The sequence below is a fragment of the Panthera uncia genome (genome assembly GCF_023721935.1).
Source record: "Panthera uncia isolate 11264 chromosome A1 unlocalized genomic scaffold, Puncia_PCG_1.0 HiC_scaffold_17, whole genome shotgun sequence".
NCBI classification, from domain to species: Eukaryota; Metazoa; Chordata; class Mammalia; order Carnivora; family Felidae; genus Panthera; species Panthera uncia.
The window spans coordinates 11,710,773-11,729,206 of record NW_026057577.1 but is presented as its reverse complement, the minus strand read 5'-3'; the positions used below and the strand labels follow the sequence as shown (position 1 = coordinate 11,729,206).

The window sequence follows — 18,434 nt, the reverse complement described above, 5'->3', positions numbered from 1 at the left end:
CTCCATGTGTTTCTCGAAAGGGTTGGAACAAGGAACAAAATGCATGTAACACGCACGGTTCCTCTGCCTGGTGTCTCAGTGCAGCCGGTGGTGGGGTTCCAGAGACCTGGGTTTGAATTTGCCTCAATCACATTAGAACCACAAGACTTTGCCATATTTTCTTAATATCTGTTTGCTTCATCTGTTGAATGGGGGTAACACAAATACTTACTTATTAGAATCACTATAAAGACAAAATGGGTTAATACACACAAAGCTCTTTTTTTTTTTAATGTTTATTTATTTTTGAGAGAGAGAGAGAGACAGAGTGTGAGCGGGAGAGGGGTGGAGAGAGAGGGAGACAGAGAATACGAAGCAGGCTCCAGGCTCCGAGCTGTCAGCACAGAGCCCGACGTGGGGCTCAAACTCACAAACCATGAGATCATGACCTGACCTGAAGTCAGATGCTCAACAGAGCCACCCAGGCGCCTGCCCTCTCCCCCCAACAAAGCTCTTAGAAAAATATCCGCCATGACCAATGTTCTGTGTTAGTGGAAAGCTTTCAGCCCTGCAGGCTGCTGCTTTCATAATGTCCCACTTTTGTCCTTTTGAAAACTTCTCATGATTTTAGATTCACTTCTCTTTTTCATTCTTACTGCTTTTTTTTCTTGTGTATTTGCAAAAATAGAGTCTTTGTCCCAAATTCGCTGTCAAAGAAACCTGGGAGATGTCTCTATGGCCAGTCTGATGAGGAGAGCATCCAGATCCCTGTATCTCAGCTTGGGTTCAAGAAAACCTGAGCCTCAATCATGGACCCTCTCATAGTTACCATGAGAAATTCAGCTCTAGGGGCACCTGGGTGGCTCAGTCAGTTGAGCATCCAGCTTTGGCTCTGGTCATGATCTCATAGTTTGTGAGTTCGAGGCTCGTGTTGGGTTCTGTGCTGACAGCTCAGAGCCTGGGGCCTGCTTTGGATTCTGTATCTCCCACTCTCTCTGCGCCTCCCGACTTGTGCTCCCTTGCCCGCTCACTCTCTCTCTCCCAAAAATAAACATTAAAAAATAAATAAAAAGTCAGCTCTAGGCTGCACCACTCCTAACAGCCAAGAAGCTTTGAGAATGCACTTGCCACCCATATTGAGTGAGGTCTTTTTTGTGAGCTCTGTGCTGGGTTTCAGGTCATGTGATCTCAGCTAAAGAGCTAAGGCTCAGAATCAGTGGGTGGGTTTCCAGGGTCCCACCCGTGCTTTTGGCACACAGGCTGCCTCCCCTACTACAGCTCCCCACACTGTAATTCACCAGAGGCCCCTACTTTAAAGAACCCAGGCCTCAGCCCTTATGTGGAGTCTCCCCTGTGAGCCCTACCCTGGGAGATGATCTGTTTGGGGAGTAGTCTGCATGTTTTGGCTCTACCCCAATGAAGGATGAAGTCCTTGTCACCCTGCAAGGGCCATTAAGGGCCCAGGGACCTTTTGTATGCCATATTAGGGGAGAACCACAGGTGGCAGGATTAGTCAGTGAAGATATTGAGGATATGGGGGTCACTGTTCATGCGGAAGGAGAAGTCTCAAAGAGACAAGGACAACGAAGGGAGGTCTGGAATGGAGGAGAGAGCTGGCGACCCAGCTGGGGGAGAAGCTGTACACAGTTGTATGTTCACTAAAACACGGAAGGATCGCTGGAAGGAAGGGCCCATGTGTGGATGACAACCAAGTGACAGGGGTGGCGAGCATGGTGGGTGTCGTGCCCCAAATCTAGAAAGCCGTCCCTGTGATATCAAGAGAAGCGAGATGTTCCACTGTATTAAAAGAAAAAGCGTAGGGGCACCTGAGCGGCTCAGTCGGTTGAGCGTCCGACTTTGGCTCAGGTCGTGACCTCACGGTTCGTGGGTTCGAGCCCCGTGTCGGGCCCTGGGCTGATCCTCTGCAGCCTCAGATCCTCTGTAGCCCCATCTCTCTCTGCCACTCCCCTGCTTGCGCTCTCACAAAAATACATATTTAAGAAAGAAATCAAAGATGAAAAGTGTTAAAACAGGCTCCTAAGCACTGTTCGAATATTTAATTTGTAAAATAGAAAGACAGTGGCTTATATGTTACATATATTCTACATATTTTACATATATACATGTTATACGTTATTTTTCGTATACGGCATGGGTGCGTATATGAAAGTTCTATGAAGAAAAGTCTAAAAGAAATTATTTGAGAATGCTTCTGAATGGGAGACGGCCCTGTGGGCCCCTCCCCTGTGTAAGACTACACAGAGGACCGTAGGCTGGGGGATTCGCAGGATTCAGCTAAGCCTGGAAGGGAGGCTGTTAGGGGCTGAGCGTTTGTACTTTCCTGAATTTCACATGTTGAAGCCCTAACTCCCAGAGGGGGCTGTATTCGGAGTAAGGAAGTAATTAAGGTCAAACAAGGTTATCAAAGTGGGGCCCTTATCCAATGGGATTAGCGTCCTTAAAGGGTGACCCAAGAGAGCTAACTCTCAGGGGCACTCGGGTGGCTCAGTCGGTTAAGCATCTGAATCTTGGTTTCGGTTCAGGTCACGATCTCACCAAGGGAGCGATCAAGCCCCGAGCCAGAGTCCCATGTCAGGTTCCTCACTGACCTGGAGCCTGATTGGGATTCTCTCTCTCCCGCTCTCTCTGTGCCCGCCCCCCCCCCCCCCCACATGTGCATACATATGTCCCACCCCCCAAAATTAATAAACTTTTTTTTTTTTTGAAAGAGGGAGCTCACTCCTTCTATGTTCGCAGGTACAGAGGACAGGCCCTATGAGGGCACAGGTAGAGAAGGCATGCCAGGAAGAGTGCTCACCAGAAACCGAATGAGCCAGAACCTTGGTCTTGGATTTCTAGACTCCAGAACTGTGAGAAAACAAACATGTGCTGTGTAAGAACGACAACCAGACAGCCAGGCGACCCAAGCCAACACACAGCCTCCTAACTTGGAGGTTAGGATGTAAACCAGCTCTCCTTTCCCTCTTGGTCTCTGGATGTGATGATGTGAGTCACTACCAAGCAGCAAGAAAAACCCTCCTGGTCCATAGCAGACATGTGCTCCCTTGGAACCTCCTAGCTCACCCTACCTGTTCCTACTCTTCCCACGAAACAGCAGGCACTGCTCCAAAGCGAACTGCATTAAAAACAAAAAACCACACCTACCACAGGCCGCCTATTGTAACACTGGGCAGAGAACCGGTTAAAGAGAACTCTATTTGGGGGCATTTCTGGCCAGAGAGCTACTCTCTTTGCCCTAAATGTTACCTGACCCGGGGACCCTGGCGTGACTGACGTTAAACGTGGGAAGGAGTGGTCCTGTACTCATCCGCTCAACACATGTTCACCGCATTTCTAGGATGGGCCAGGCACTGTTCTAAGAGCGGGGGATATGGTGGTACATGAAAGGCACTTTCTGCCCTGAGGAAGCTTAGGAAGCTGGGGGGCAGGAGACAGACACTAAACAAGCAAATATAGGGGCTCCTGGGTGGCTCAGTCCGTTAAGTGTCTGATTTCCGCTCAGGTCATGATCTCACAGTTGGTGAGTTTGAGCCCCACGTCGGGCTCTGTGCTGACAGCTCAGAGCCTGGAGCCTCTGCTTCGGATTCGGTGTCTCCCGCTCTCTCTGCCCCTCCCCTGCTCTTGCTCTGTCTCTCTCTGTCTCTCAAAATTATATAAACTAAAAAAAAAAAGTTTTTAAGTAATAAAAAATAAACAATTAATTATATACAGGATCCTAGGAGAGTAGGAGCTAGGAGAAAAAACAAAGCCAGGATAGGGGACGAGGAGGGAGTATTACAGCCTGAGGAGCTATAATTTTACATATGGTGGTCAAGGAGCCTTGGCATTTGAGCAAAGACGGGAGGAGCCCTATTGGTAACTAAGGAAGGAGAAACAACAGCCCGAGGGTGGTTGTGCTGGAAGCTTCTAGGCCGAGGCTGGCTAGAGTGAAGTGTGTGAAGGGGAGCAGGAGGGAAGGCCACATGCCACCGGCTTTGGCTTTTGCTCTGAAAGAGATGGGAAAGAAACCTCCAGAAAGTTTTGCGCAGAGGAGTGACAGGATTCCACCGTACACGTTGAAGGATCATTCTGGCCACCGTTTGAGGACTAGAGGGTCGGGTAGGGTACCGAACATGGCAAGTCCAGAAGCAGGGAGACCAGTCACGACGTTCCTGGACGACTCCAGGAGAAAAGGACGGTGGCTTAGACCCGTGTGGTGGTGCAGGAGCTGAGAAGAGGTCAGATTCTGGATATATTTTGAAGGCAGAGCCAACAGGATGTGCTGACAAATCAGATGTGACCAACGAGAGAAGAGTCAAGCGTGACTCCCAGCGGTTGGGCCTGAGCAGCTGGAAGGATGACGTTGCTTTGTGATCAAGAGACACAGCACTGCGGGGCGCCCAGATGGCTCAGTCGGTTGAGCGGCTGACTCTTGGTTACCGCCCAGGTCGTGATCTCGCAGTTTCATGACTTCGAGCCCCGCATCGGGCTCCATGCGACACGCAATACTGATAGTCAAATACCATCTTACTGATAAGTCAAGTACCATCATCTCTGAGTCACCACCACCCAACAACTCACTGATAGGAACCTGAGAGAGCCAGGCTGATTGTGGCTTCACACTGAGTGAATTAACACTGCCGTACAGCATTCTTATTAAAGTTTCTCTGTTGTGTTTTGTAAGAAAATCGCTAAACATTTTCTCTAACCACCCTGCCCCCTCCCCCCTGCCCCCCCCCACCCCCGCCAAAAAAAGCAACCAGAAGAAGTAATGTATCGATTAAAGCAAAAAAGGGAAAATTCCCTAAGGCAAGGGAACCCAGAGAAACAATGTCAACATTGGACCGTCATAATTCAAAAATCTATGCTTGTGATCTTGTTTGGAGGGTAGGGAAGAGAAGGGCACAGTAATGGTGAGTTAGAGGCAAGGATTAGGGACTTTCAGAAGTTTGCTTAAACAAGAAAAGGCTTTAAAAGGCTATCTGAAGAAAGGAAATGTCTCCATTGCTTTGAAGCATGGAAAAGAAAGGAATTATGAGGAAATGAATGTGTGTTTTCATAAGAGTCTTAATAACAGCTCATGACACAGGACCTCTTAAGAAAACAGGCGTGTGGGTTTTCAGTTCAAATGTAAAAACGCAGCATTCTAGTTTGTATTAATCAGTAGCCGGTTATGAATAAACTATTTAAGAGGGTTCACGTTACAAGGAGAGTGACACCAATTGTTCCACTTAAATTTTGGTCAAGTACAAACTGAGCATTAAAAAATAGCGAATGATCTAAAACTTTCAGGAAGTACTGAAGAACACGTTATTTCTTTCAAAATGTAATATTTAAGCTCATTTCAACCTGCGAGTTGCCTCCGCAAACATTCTTAAATCCAGCTCGTTAAGCATCGTCAATGTTTTATGGGACTATTAACTAGAGACCTGCCGAGGTACAAAATTCACCGTCAGGGTGAGACACTAGGAAATGATTTTTATGTTTCATAATTAACCTGTACAGGGGAGTTTTCAGAGGATAGCTTTATATGTAATGACATTATTTTTTTATACTTCATTAAAAAATCTACTTCAGATCCAAACATATCATGTTTTAAGTATACTTTCATTGTCCGCAATTATCCAGCCTCAATGTAGATGTTTAAAACAGCTGTCTTCTGTTTTAAAGTCAGAGCAAACAAAACACCCTCAGTTGTCTCCATTTCTCTGGTTATAAAATTACTCTTAAATACACATTCATCCTGAACAGCCTGGAAAAAGGCTTTCAGTTGATATCAGTACAGTGTTTTCTCACATAATCTAAAACCTAGATTTGGAACAAATTTGGAAGCCTAATTTTATATTTAAACATGGGCCAGAACAATTCCCTCTTCCAGCCGCCTTCCACTACCTGGAAGCAAAGGCCTTGAAAACAGTTCTCCGCCCCCAAAAAAGTTATATTTTGCTTTTCATCATTCTTCTGGCCAAATAGCAAATTCCAAAGTGGTGCTGAATCATCTGGTTGATCTGGTTACGAGAGGTATACATTACGTTTTGGTAACTGCGTTTTTAAACACACTTTTATCCAAGTAGATATTTTTCAGTCTAAACGTTAGCAAGAAGGACAATCGAGAGCAGTTACGTTGGAACAGCAAGATGAAAACAAGGCCAGAGACAGCCCTGGCTCTGTATTACGTAACCAAAGACTTCAATTAAACGTAAAGGGCTTTGGCGGGGTGGGAGGAGGGATTGGAGTGCTGGTTTACTTAACATTTATTGTTCATTCATTACCTTATTTCTAATCTACCAGTCTCCTCATTTCCCAAACAATAATTTGATACCAGAAGTGAATGGGGCCCCGGCATCACTGTGGTATAGTGGAGTGATTGTTACCCCCAGAGAGGGCACCACCCGTGAAGCTATTCATGGAGGGGCAGACAGTAAATCACTGTTAGCACACTCTGGCTTGCTGGGAGAACGGGCCTTGGAGATGCTGCACAGTGTTCCCGGTGGATTCCAACTGCATTTTCTCTCCTTCTACGGGTCTTTCAGAGTTACTGCTTCTACTTGCGTTGCCGTGTATTTTCATTTTCAAGCATCTTGTTTGGTCATTGTGGTTATTTACGTATCACTTCCGTCCGTAAATCCTTTATTCCTCATTCGAGAAAGAAATCAGACGCTACACATGAGAAGTTCTATGTTGGGGCAAAGCCTAGTTTTTTTGTTCATCGTTAGAAGTGGAGACTCAAAGGGCACCTGGGTGGCTGGGGTCGGTTAAGCCTCTGACTTCGGCTAGGGTCAGGATCTCACAGTTCCTGATTTGAACCCCGTGTCGGGCTCTTGTGCTGACAGCTCGGAGTCTGGAGCCTGCTTCGGATTCTGTGTGTGTGTGTGTGTGTGTGTGTGTGTGTGTCTCAAAAATAACCATATAAATAAATAAGTAAATAAGTAAGTTAATAAACAAATAAAGTGGAAGCTCAAAACAACTAGAAAGTTGTGTGTTTTTATTTCCATTTTTAAATGATTCTATCCCACCAAAAAACAAATCTATTTTTTTCCCTACTGAATCCTTCAAATGCACCTCTCTTTTGTGGGCAAGCCCTTATTCTCTTCCAGACCCTGGAGGTGCAAGAGCAACAAAAGAGGTGGAGTCCCAGGATTCAAAGGAGCTTCTGCTCTAACACAAAAAGACAAGCATCCAAACACACAATTGCACCGACAGTTATCTCCAGCTGTGATACGTGGGCTAAGATGGCACGGTACTTTGAACACATAATGGAGGGGTAGGATGTATTCTAGAACATCAGAGAAGTCTTCCTTGATGCAAGGGTGTTTGGGTGGACATGTGAAGGATGAGTATAGGCTAACCAGGTAAAGAAGTGAAAGAGGGAGATGGTGGTATTCCAGGCAGAAGCACGTGGGCAGGTCTGTGGTTACAAAGGAGCACCGGGCAACATTTCGGAGGAAAAACATGGAAGGCAGCATGGCAGAGAGAAGAGACCAGAGAAGTGGGCAATAACCAAATCGTGCACAGCCTTGAAGGCCCTATGGAGGTTTGGGGATAGCAAACAGTATTTTAAGCAGGGGACTGATGGGATCAGATATTCATCTTTCAAAGATCACTTCAGCTACAGTTTGGAGGATGAATTCCAGGACAAGAGTACATACGACTTTATTTATGTTAATTGGGGGAGGGGGGGAACCACCAAAAAGATTGCTGTAGATTGGTTCTGGGTACATAAGGTATATGTAAAAGCTAGAAAATGAACTATGGGGTTGCAGAAATGTTGCCTATGAAGAAGTAGAGGGAGACAGATACAGTGTGGACTAATACAGAAGTGAAGCTTTATACACCATGGTTTTTTTTTTTTTTTAATGTTTATTTATTTATTTGAGAGAGGAGAGAGAGCACTTGTGCACAAGGAGGGGAGGGGCATATTGTTTATTTACCTATTTTGAGAGGAGGAGAGAGAATCCAAAGCAGGCTTCATGCTATCAGTGCAGAGCCCAATGCGGGGCTCAAACTCACAAACTGTGAGATCATGACCTCAGTGGGAATCAAGAGTCAGATGCTCGGCCAACGGAGCCACCCAGGCGCCCCCTAGGGAGGCTTGTTTCTAAGACTAAGACAGGAAAGCTCGGTGACCTGCTGATGAAGAGATCCAGGCGAGGCGGAGAGACAGCAAAGAATTCCTAAGTGTAAGGGATCGAACAGGTGGAGGGACTGGTCTCAGACTGGAAGAGAGGCACCAGCTCCCCCATAGGAGGAGATGTAGATGAAATAAAGAGTACAGAGGCAGAAAGTTCCCATGTGATAGACTGTTTTCAGGGAAGTAGGAGGCACCAAGGTGAAAACATCTGGTTACACGGAGAAAGTTAGAGTCTAATGAGGAAAAGGGAAGATGATGGCGAGGCAGTGCCCAACCAACTGAGGTTGATAACTGAAATTTTGCTCTATGGGGCTTCAGCTGCCTAGGGTGAGGGCAAAGACAGCTGATATTTACATGATTCAGAATTGGTTCTTAGTCAGATGGGGGTGAACAAAAGACAGTTTGGTTTTCAAGGAAGCTGAAAGTGCTTGCTAAGAGAGACCGTTATTACAAAGCTCTGTTGGCTGGAGAGGGAAATGAAAGAAGGACAGACAGATGGCTGGCTGGATGCTGGCTGGAGGGACAGACAGATGGAGGGAGGGATGTCTGGCTGGCTGCGCGGACAGAAGAATGGATGGATAGATGGATGGACAGATGGGCAGAGAGATGGATAGAAGGAGGGATGGATGGATGATGGATGGATGGATGGATGGATGGATAAATGGATGGATGAATGGATGGATGGACAGGGGAATGGACAGACAGAGGGATGTATGGCTAGATGGCTAGATGGATGGATGGACAGACAGACAGACTGCGAGTGGCAGGACCAACAGCTTGTAGGTCTTCCAGAAATCAGAGCTGTGCAAGAGAGCATGCAAGTGATGAGAGAAAGCTATGTCTGGAGTGAGAACTCTGAATTAGCGATTTAATGGAGACTTTTTTGATAACAAACCTGAGACTGAGGGAAAAGAAGAATGTACATGCAGAATGCAAGAAGCCGAGGAAACAGAGGGTTAGCGGCTAGGTGGACCCTAACACTTCCAGGAATGGTGACAAGTGGAGGAACAGATAGGGAAACATGTAGCCTGGCGCTAAGTCTTTGAAAACTGGCATACAATGAGGTCTGCGGACAACAGACATCATCAGCGTATTTGTAGAACACAGCCTCCAAAGCTCTAGGAGTTTTAGCAAGAAGGAGAAATGATCCAAGAAGCCACTGACTTCACTTCCCAACACCAGGATAAATGGGCAAGAGGAAAAATAAACAGCCCCACCAGAAAAGGCCAGGGAAGAGCAGGACTCTAGGACACAGATGAGATTCACTGCGATGGTGGTTCTCATCCACAGTTACACACTGAGAATCATCTAGGAGCTTGGAAGAAAATAACCATGCACAGGTCCTACCCTCCCCCCCCGATAATTCAGAATCTCTGGAGCCTGGGTATTTGTGTCATTTAAAAGCTCACCAGTAATTCTAACGTACAAATGGATTTTCAAACTGTTGATTTAAAGCAGGGGGTTGAAGGGAACTTTGGAGAAGGGATTGCAGAGAGAGGGGTTTCTTGATTATGATTGATATTGGCCTGAACGTACATACAGCACTCCCCACGGGTCCCTCAGGAATGGATACCCACAAGAAGGTGAACACTAAGCACCAACAGATCCCTCTTCTCTCAAGAGAACTCTGCCTTTCGTCTTCAAGCAGAGTTTCTGGCGAAATAACTAGACGTGGTCTTTCAAAGGATCCCTGTGTGAGCCTACCTTTGTAAACGCCCTCCACACTCTTTTCAGGTGATGTGTGTGTGGGGGGGGTGCAGGTGTTATCATCACAGTCGCATTTACTGAAGAGTTGTTAGGGGTAGTCCCCAGCACTGACACAAAACAAGCCTCCCCTTTCCCTGGTGCTTCCATCTGACTGACGCGGACGATGATAAGGATGACAGCGATGCTAAAGCGAACCTTTACAGCATGGTGCCTACCGGGCCCTAGACTTGTGGCTTTCACTCACCATCTCATTTAATCATACAATCTCTCGGAAGTGAGTCCAGGGGACACAGGGGAGTCCACTGGGGCTTCTGAGAGCTGAGCGACCTGCCCAAGGTCACCAGCTGTTAAGTAATGTCAAGCAGAGCCCACCTCCATGTCTTCCAGCTCCAGGAGCATCTCTCCCCTGGCAGGGGTCCCCTTGCCCCTCACTGATGGGGGCCTCACTGGATGGTGAAACCTCGGGATCTAGCAATTGCCAGGATGATCCTGGGTGGCATTTCTTAGCCCGGTTAAAGTTAACTCCAACTCTTTTCTTCTTGTGTTCCATAATTTAAAATTAGGTAAATTTAATCTGTCCCTTCTTGGCTCAGATTTACTGCAAATTAAACATGCAAGTATTAATAATGGAAATAATTTCCCTTTAAAAACACATCCTGAAACTCGATGTGGGGCATTTCCAATATATCCATAAAGCAAACAAGACAGCTTAATTGTTTGTTTCTCCCAGGAAAGAAGCTAAACCCGGAATTAATTCGGTTCAGCCTGTGAAACAATTCGTTTGCTCTGCCTAATTCTGCCAATTAAAGAACTTTTTTCCCAGACACAATTAGCATGTAAAGCAGCGGCAGGGAGCAAAGAAGGGGCCTCAACGATCCCGGCGGGGTGGAGGTGTTGGAGGAGAACCCCCTGGGACCTCTTGGTCTCGACCTAGGGGCTGAGGGGGGAGGGTCGGGGGAGGGGGAAGGGCGCACGGACCAGCTCCAAGACCCGTTTGGCAGTGGCCCTGCCATCACTAGCCGAAATCAGGGCGTTAAACAGCGCCGCCGAGGATCGAGCCGGCCCGGCCCGCCAGGGCACTTCCCCCAGTCCGGACCGGATCCCAGAGAGACCCGCGCGGCGGGAGGGCGCAGCCCAGCCCGCCAGCCCCCACGCCCCTGTGCCCTCTCCGGGAGCCGGCTCCGGTGCTGCGGGGGTTGCGCGCGCACCTAGGACCGCGCCCCCCGCCACCAGGGATCTGTGGCTTTTGCTTAAGGTGAGGATAGCGGCCCCTGCTGGCAGCTCTGGCGAACAGCAGAGACTGACTCCCTCACCGTTCTCGCCACCTTTTCCAGGTGGTTTGTAGACAAGAAAAATACGGTACATACAGGGTGTTGTCGCATGTGCGTTTATTCTTCGTGAGTCCTCAAGAGCAGATGTCTGCGTAACTTGCGTTCCCAGCAGAAACAGTAGAAAAAAGAACGTGGGCGCTCGTCCCCATTAGGGAACAGGTACAGTTTCTAATACATTTATTGGAGGGAGGTCACTCGGCCTAAGGGCAACTGGGACCCTGATCCTCCTCCCAGCGCTTTTCACGGCCGAACCCATGACTGGGAAATTTTGCTTCGAGAACTGCTTGGTGGCCCAGTGCTACTTTCTTTAAAGGCGGTGGCTCCAGTCCGCACCATCTGCGAAGCCCACTGGGGAACCGCGGCCACCTCGCGCAGTGGTTAGCGGGGTGTGCGGGCGCGGCGGGGAGCGAGCAGCGGCCCGGGGGAGGGGGACACGGTGTGGCCTGACTAGTTGGCATAAACCTGTAACTGCGAAGCTTTTTGGCGACCGCAAGTTCACGCGGTGGAGGAGGGCTGCGCCTGTCATTCTTGGTGTGATCATAACAATAGCGCCGTGTAAAGAAGTTGCGATTTACTTCTCGCACGAAGCTGTTGGATTCTCACTGGGATTGTCTGCGTCGTCTTTCTGAAGTTTACTTACATTTCCAAGGACAGTCCACACACTTTCTAAGTTTCAAAACGGACTGTGGCTGTCGTTGGTGACACCATTCTTTGTACTACAGTTTACGTGCTTACTTAACATGCTTTATTAACATGTTGTATGCGCGTTAACTAATAGCAGTGTTCGTATCTTCGATGTGTGTGTTTTTAACCGCATCGGCTTTCATCCAATTCATCTGGGCGCGTCACTTCTGGAATCTACCTCTTGATACAGTAATCAGAATTAGAAAGGCTCATCGTTCACTTACCCTCATCCTTTAAAACTTTTCCATTTAAGAAAATCGATGAACAGATCCTTTCTTGTAACTCGCTCCTGCACTACGTCTATTTTTATTTATTTTTCTGATTTGGCAGGGCTCAGCAATGCTGTCCGGGATTTTTTTTTTTTTTTCTCCTTCCTCTTTTTCTTTGCTAGAGCAGATGCGGGGGTGGGGGAAGCAGGGGCGGGCTCCAGCCCGAGTCAATCCCACGGGGACCTCCACCCACAGCGCGGCGGGGCCGGGAACCGTGGTGGAAGGAAGCCTCGCTGACCAGTCGGTGCAAGGCTCCACCTGCAGCCACGCCGCGTAGGTTCTCCCCCTCTCGGCCACGCTCACTCACATTCACACACAAACACCACAGCCCTCCTTTGGGTCGGAGAAGACGCCAGCCAAAGGAGGCGGGGTTGCGGGAGGAGAGTCCGCTCTGCGCAATCCAGTCCGGGACTTGGCTCCGCCCGGGAGCCGCGGCCTCTCCAGTGACAGAGGAGTAGTGAGCGGCACCGGGTGAGGCTGCAGCCAACTCCGCTCCCCGCGCACTCGGCTGCCCAGGCGCTCGGGACGCAGTAGCGGCGCTTCTCCGCGGGGCCGACCGCCCGCGATGCCCGCTTAGGAGCGGCGGTAGCGGCCAGCGTCGCCACACCCGCGGCACAGCCCTCGCGGTCGCCGAGCGGGGCTACAGCGTGCCCCCTGCCCCAGCCCCCACCCCGCCCCCCACCCTGAAATGACTTGTTAATCCGCGCAGACACCACCGAAGGGACTCACCGGAGTGGAATCCAAGTGGAATTTGGACCTGGAGAAGACTTTCTTGAACATTCACTCCTTCCTTGTTGGTTTTTTTCTTTCTTTTTTCCTCTCCCCTTCTGCGCCTGTCATTGGAGATGAACACAGCGCGTTTGCATCCCAGAAAGTAGTCGCCGCGACTGTTACCCCCAAAGAGACAAGCACACATGTAGGAATGACAAAGGCTTGCAAAGGAGAGAGCGCAGCTTGCGGCCCGGAGAGATCTCCTCGATAATGGATTACTAAATGGGATACTCGCTGTACCAGCGCGCTCCGAGCCCCGGCCGCCTGCCCGTCGATGCACCGAAAAGGTACGGCTGGGGCGCCCCGGCGCGCCCCACCTCTCCGGGCGGCTCGCCTCCGGCCAGCGGGTCCCGGGGCCGCGGCCGGCCGGCACGCGCTGTCGGCTTTGTGGTAGCTGCGTTTTATTTTGTCTGGTGTCTGTCTCCCGTGCGTTGCCGGGCCCTTGGGGAGCAGTCGTGAGCCCGGCCCGCTCCTCTCCGCCCTGTGCCGGGGAGACCGCCCCGCTCCGTGTTGCGAGCTTCCCCACCCGCGCCGCGCACACGCCCGGCGCCGCCCGGGACCGCGACCGCGCGGTGCTGCCTGGCTGGGGGAATGTGTGTACAGGACCCGGGGCTCGTCCTCACTTTCTGGCCAACGGGCAGCAGAGAGGCCCCGAGAGGGTGGGATTTTCAGAAGCTCCCAGTCCTGGTGCAAAGGCTGGAGAAGGGGTTCTGCCCTCGAGGGTTGGCGAACGCTGGGCAGCAGAGCGCTGTTTTCGCCCAGCACCAGGTTTGGGTTCTGGGGTGGGAGAAGGGGTTCCACAGAGACGGTGGGAAAGCGAAGAGAATCTTTTGTTGTCCGCTCGGGGTCTGGGCTGGGCTCTGTGGAGTGCGGGGAAACTTGTAATGGCCCTGGTACCCGTGCGCCCTGCCACTTGGTGACATCCCGGCTTTCGTGGCCGCTGGCACCAGAGGTTCCGGGCTTTGTTTGCTCGAGTGAGAGTGCCCAGGAACGGTCTCCTCCCGGTGTGGCGCGGCGCCCCCCGCCCTGGGTTCTGTCCCCCGCTGTAGCTCCCTTCTGGCCGGGCGAGGACAGCATCTGTCGCGGCTGCGTCCCCCTCCAGCACCGAGCCCGCCACGCCGGGGCTTGGCGGCCGCTGCGCTCTCCAAAATCCACGAGGTCTCTCTAGGGAAAGGAGTTGTCCCTGAGGGGGAAGGGTGGGAAGACTTGGCAATAGATGACCCAGAGCTTGCTACCCAGACCAGGGCTCTGCCCAGGCCACCGGTTCTGGAGGTCCGAACTACTCGCTGCGTCCTAGAGAGCTCCCTCTCGGACAGTGGGGCGCTCAGGAGCTAGCCCGACAGTGCCCACCCACCCTGTAAGACCCTGCTGGGGTGGAAAGTGTCTCTTCTCCAGATTCTCTTTTTTCTCAGCTCCCCACTGTGGCACACGGTGCAAAGCAGGATCCTGAGGTCCGCTCCCTCCTCCCACGACCCGAGTGGTAAAGGGGGAGCCAGGGAGCAGTCCCGAACTTGTGCGTTTCGCGAAAGGAAACAGAATTCGGCTGTCTTTCCCGCTCCCTCGACTCCCCTCCGCCCGGCGCCGCCTCCTTTTCCACCGCGGGGTCACCCGACCAGGCGCTTCTGGAAAGTTTCTCTGAAAGCCAGGGGTGGCGGGCACGACAGGATTGGGGCTCAGCTTGTGCAGTCTGCGGGAAACCGAACCCGGAGGGAAGCGGGTGGACCGCCCAGGATGCGGGGAGTTAGGTGCTGGCCCACAGGCAGTGGCGCCCACCGTGCGCAGTTTGGTTAGGGTCTCCGCGCTGCACTAGCTGGACCAGTCGAGGAAGGGTGGGGGGCGGGAAGTTAAGGGGGAGGGTTTAGGATGCTGGTGCGGCCACTGGACAGCGGCTGACGCACGGGTGGCCTGTGGGCAGGAGCCCGGACTCGCTGGCTTGTAAGTACCAGTTCCAAGTGCAGCATCCCCAGCCCCCCCCACCGCCCCCCACCCCCCACCCCGTGCCACGCGCAGTTTTCCAGCCGGCGGCGGGTTTCCAGGGAGGAGCGGAGACGGGAGCCAGGTGTTCATGGAGCGGGGGAGGAACTGCTGTCTTCACAGCCAAGGCAAGCACTTGCAGCCGCGGCCTCCGGCCTGTATCGGCAGTGGGCAGCCCCAACGTCCCTTCCGAGTCGGTCCTTGGGAGAAAGGTGGCTGGCTGCTTTGAGAATGCGGTGGCCAGTTACTGCCACGGGGGGATCGCTTTCTGCTTCCGCTGGATGGAAATCAAGTTGCTACTTGCTGAATGGGATCCATGAAAGGTTTAAAACACAGGCGTGCGCGGACACACACACACACACACACACACACACACACAGACACGCAGATGCTTGCACTTGTACGCACAACTTTCTTTGCCTCAAATCTGAAAAGATGTTTCACCGTGTTGCCGCGGCATTCTGCCAGCAGGTCTCAGGAAAGCTATGTAATGCCCCCCAGCGCTGGTTGTTAAGTCTTTCCGGGGTAGGAAGGTCAGTGCCTCTGCCTCCTCTAATCCTGGTAATTGTCGGTCTTCCTTCGGACATATTTCTGGGGCGTCAAGTCCTCTCTGATGGCAGGGGAAAGACTGTTGGTTCCTGACACATGAATCCTTTATTTAGGCCTTTTCCCCAAAAGTAAAGATGCCTGTCCCCGATTCTGAATGAAAATATCGTATTTTTACACCTCCTCCAAGTGGCCACCAGAGGTCAAGATGGCAAGCATTTTATATGTTTTATTTTTTTAATACCCTGTTTAGTCTGCATGGAGTTTTATGATTTGCAGTAAGCTTTGATTAAACTACTCCAGGCACCAAAGTTAATTATTAACCTAACCTTAAAAGCAGTGGCAGACCAGTGTCTCCACCTATTAACCTAAAACTATCTGTTAAAAAATAATTGCACTATTTCAATTTGGTTTACCCATGCTTGTTTACCTGATGACTTTTATTTGAAACTTGAGTAACCCCCACCCCATATTATTATTTTGGTTCTAGGATATTCTTAAAATTTTTTGTTAATGCTTATTTATTGTTGAGAGACAGAGCATGAGCAGAGGAGGGGAAGTGAGAGGGAGACACAGAATCTGAAGCAGGCTCCAGGCTCTGAGCTGTCAGCACAGAGCTTGATGCGGGACTCGAACTTACGAACTGCGAGATCATGACCTGAGCCGAAGTTGGATGTTCAACCGACTGAGCCACCCAGGCGCCCCGGTTCTAGGATATTCTTGAATGAGGCACTTTGCCAAACAATCCAAAAGCAGAAAAGAATGGAATATCAGTCTTAAAACCTCATTTCTGGGTTGTCTTTTACCAATTTGATATAAAGATGCATTGTAGCTCCTGTTTCTTACTTACAGTCTTCCCAAAGCGTGTTATGTTTTGCAACTATCCCCCTGTGGAGATGGGCCACACTCTTCAATAATGCATGTAATCCACATATGTAAATTTTCAGCAGACACCCAAAATCATGGTCTCAGGAGCCATCTGCAGAATATATTGATTGCATACAACATCTACATTTAAATAGGCTAAAAATTCCTAAGAACTGGCATATAGACACTCAAATGTTGAATAGGTAAATCAATGAAAGAAATAGCCACACATGATTCACATTTCTCCACTTAGAGTGGACCTGGTACCCCCCCCCCCCCCCCCCCCCCCCCGTCCCCGTGGCTTCAAATAAGTGATTATTATCAAGTGGCAATAAGTGCAACTCTTTATTTACCCACACAGTGACACACATACACAAACACACAGCCCTCAAGTTCTTTCCAAGTCTAGTGAATGCTTTTCCCATCATTAAAAAAATATAGCATTTGCATTTTGAGTAGGCGGATAACATTGCTTAGTATGTTGAATCAGAAGGATGGCAAGAATTAGGAAGACTGTTATCTTCCCTGAATAAAAATAAGACACCCAAATTAAGAACTTGTATTAAATTCAAAATAAATACTCATGCTTTAAAAGCAAACGGGTAACTGCACTCCCATATGAAATGGAAGGAAAAATACTGTTTTGAACGAGGAGGTAAGTCGGATACTTTACTATGTGTACAGAGTGGTTCAGCTCTTTTCCGAGGAGGACAAAAGAGTGATCATGGGAAAAGAAGTTTTTTGGAACTAGATTGCCAAAAGCGAATATATTCTCCCCATCCTATTTGTTTGCAGAAAGGAATCACGGAACAAGCCAAACTAATTGCAAAGGCTTTAATTAAGCATCTGCCGTTTGCAGCAGTATGTAAAGCCAGAGAGAGGCTGTACGGATCTCTGTATGGTTTCCCCCCTCCCCCACCCCAGGTTTAGACCATTTATTGTCCTCCTCCTACAGCGGGTGTGCCTGGAAGTTCACGTGTCCGGAGGAAGGCGGAGCCTGGAAACATCCTGCTGTGCCCTCCCGCATCAGTGTCCCCCTACTCTCTTGAGGTACCCCAGAGCCAAGTCACCTCTGAGATATTTCTACTCCACAGGGAAGGCTTTTCTCATCCACTGAGCTATGCTCTGCTGGCAACCTCGAGGTTGCCTCTTGGGGATGTGGTAAGGTAGGGGAGGGCGGGAGGCATTTAATCCCTCTGAAATGGGCAAGTAAGATGTCACACCACACAAACGTCAAGGGGAGGAGGCAGTACAGGCTCCTCAGAATGGGACTATGACAGTGGAGTATATACCCAAGGGCACCCTGCTTTGTGAAGCAGGTGAGTTCTTGCAAAACCTTTCGATTAGAGTCATTCTAATTGCAGTAATGGAGAGTGCCCCATAAAAGGATCAGTATTCGGATGTTTCCCAAGTCACCTCTTCAGCCGGGACCTCTCTCTCTTGGGTCTCTCAAGTAGTAAATGCCAAAAGTTAGGTAGCTCTTCTTGGATCCAATAGGTATCTCCCACCTAACATGTTTAGAACACCCGATTCTGGATCTTTCCCCCCCAAATATGCTTTTCTTATTATCATCTTCTCCATCTTGGTAACTGTTAGAGCTGCTTGCATGTAACCACTTAACAGTTATATCCTCCACTCTTCTCTTCTCGTGATCAAGGCTGCTGACCCCTCCTTCAGAATGCCTGAGGACGTCCTCCAGATCTCCCACCTCTGTGGCCCTCAGAGTAGCCAAGCCAGTGTTCTCTCCTGCTGCTTTTTACTGTGCCAGCCTCCCAACCAGTCTCCCTGCTCTGCTCCTGCTCCCCTATAGTCGTTTCTCAACACAGCAGCCTAAGTGACTTTTTAAAAACTTGAAGCCAGAGGGCGCCTGGGTGGCTCAGTCAGTTAGGAGGTGACTCTTGGTTTCTGCTCAGGTCACATGATCTTGGGGTTTCATGGGTTCCAGCCCTGCATCGAGCTCTGCGCTGTCGGTGTGGAGCCTGCTTGGGATGCTCTTGTCTCCTGTCTCCGACCCTCCCCCACTCGTGCTGTCTTTGTCTCTCTCAAAATAAATAAACTTAAAAAAAAAAATCGAAGCCAGATGAGATCACTTTTGCTCAAATGCTTTCCCATCTCATTCCAGCAGAAGCCAAAGTGTGTCCTATGGCCTTTGTGGCCCTACATGTCTGTGCTCTG

The 18,434-nt window shown here is 50.0% G+C and overlaps 1 protein-coding gene and 1 long non-coding RNA gene across 3 annotated transcripts in view; one reads left to right on the top strand and one right to left on the bottom strand.

Moving 5' to 3' along the window:
• Positions 1-12,904, bottom strand: part of LOC125935414 (uncharacterized) — a 41,482-nt gene extending 28,578 nt beyond the window's left edge. Inside the window, exons 1-2 of the long non-coding RNA XR_007461652.1 lie at positions 12,831-12,904; positions 2,798-2,847 (exon numbers count right to left, since the gene is read on the bottom strand). This is a non-coding gene — a long non-coding RNA (uncharacterized LOC125935414). The remainder of the gene's footprint in view (positions 1-2,797; positions 2,848-12,830) is intronic.
• A 166-nt stretch (positions 12,905-13,070) lies between these two features.
• Positions 13,071-18,434, top strand: part of SEMA6A (semaphorin 6A) — a 133,651-nt gene continuing 128,287 nt past the window's right edge. For both annotated transcript variants that reach the window (XR_007461650.1, XM_049649061.1), the window contains exon 1: positions 13,071-13,159. The gene's annotated coding sequence lies outside the window, so the exon portion shown is untranslated. The remainder of the gene's footprint in view (positions 13,160-18,434) is intronic.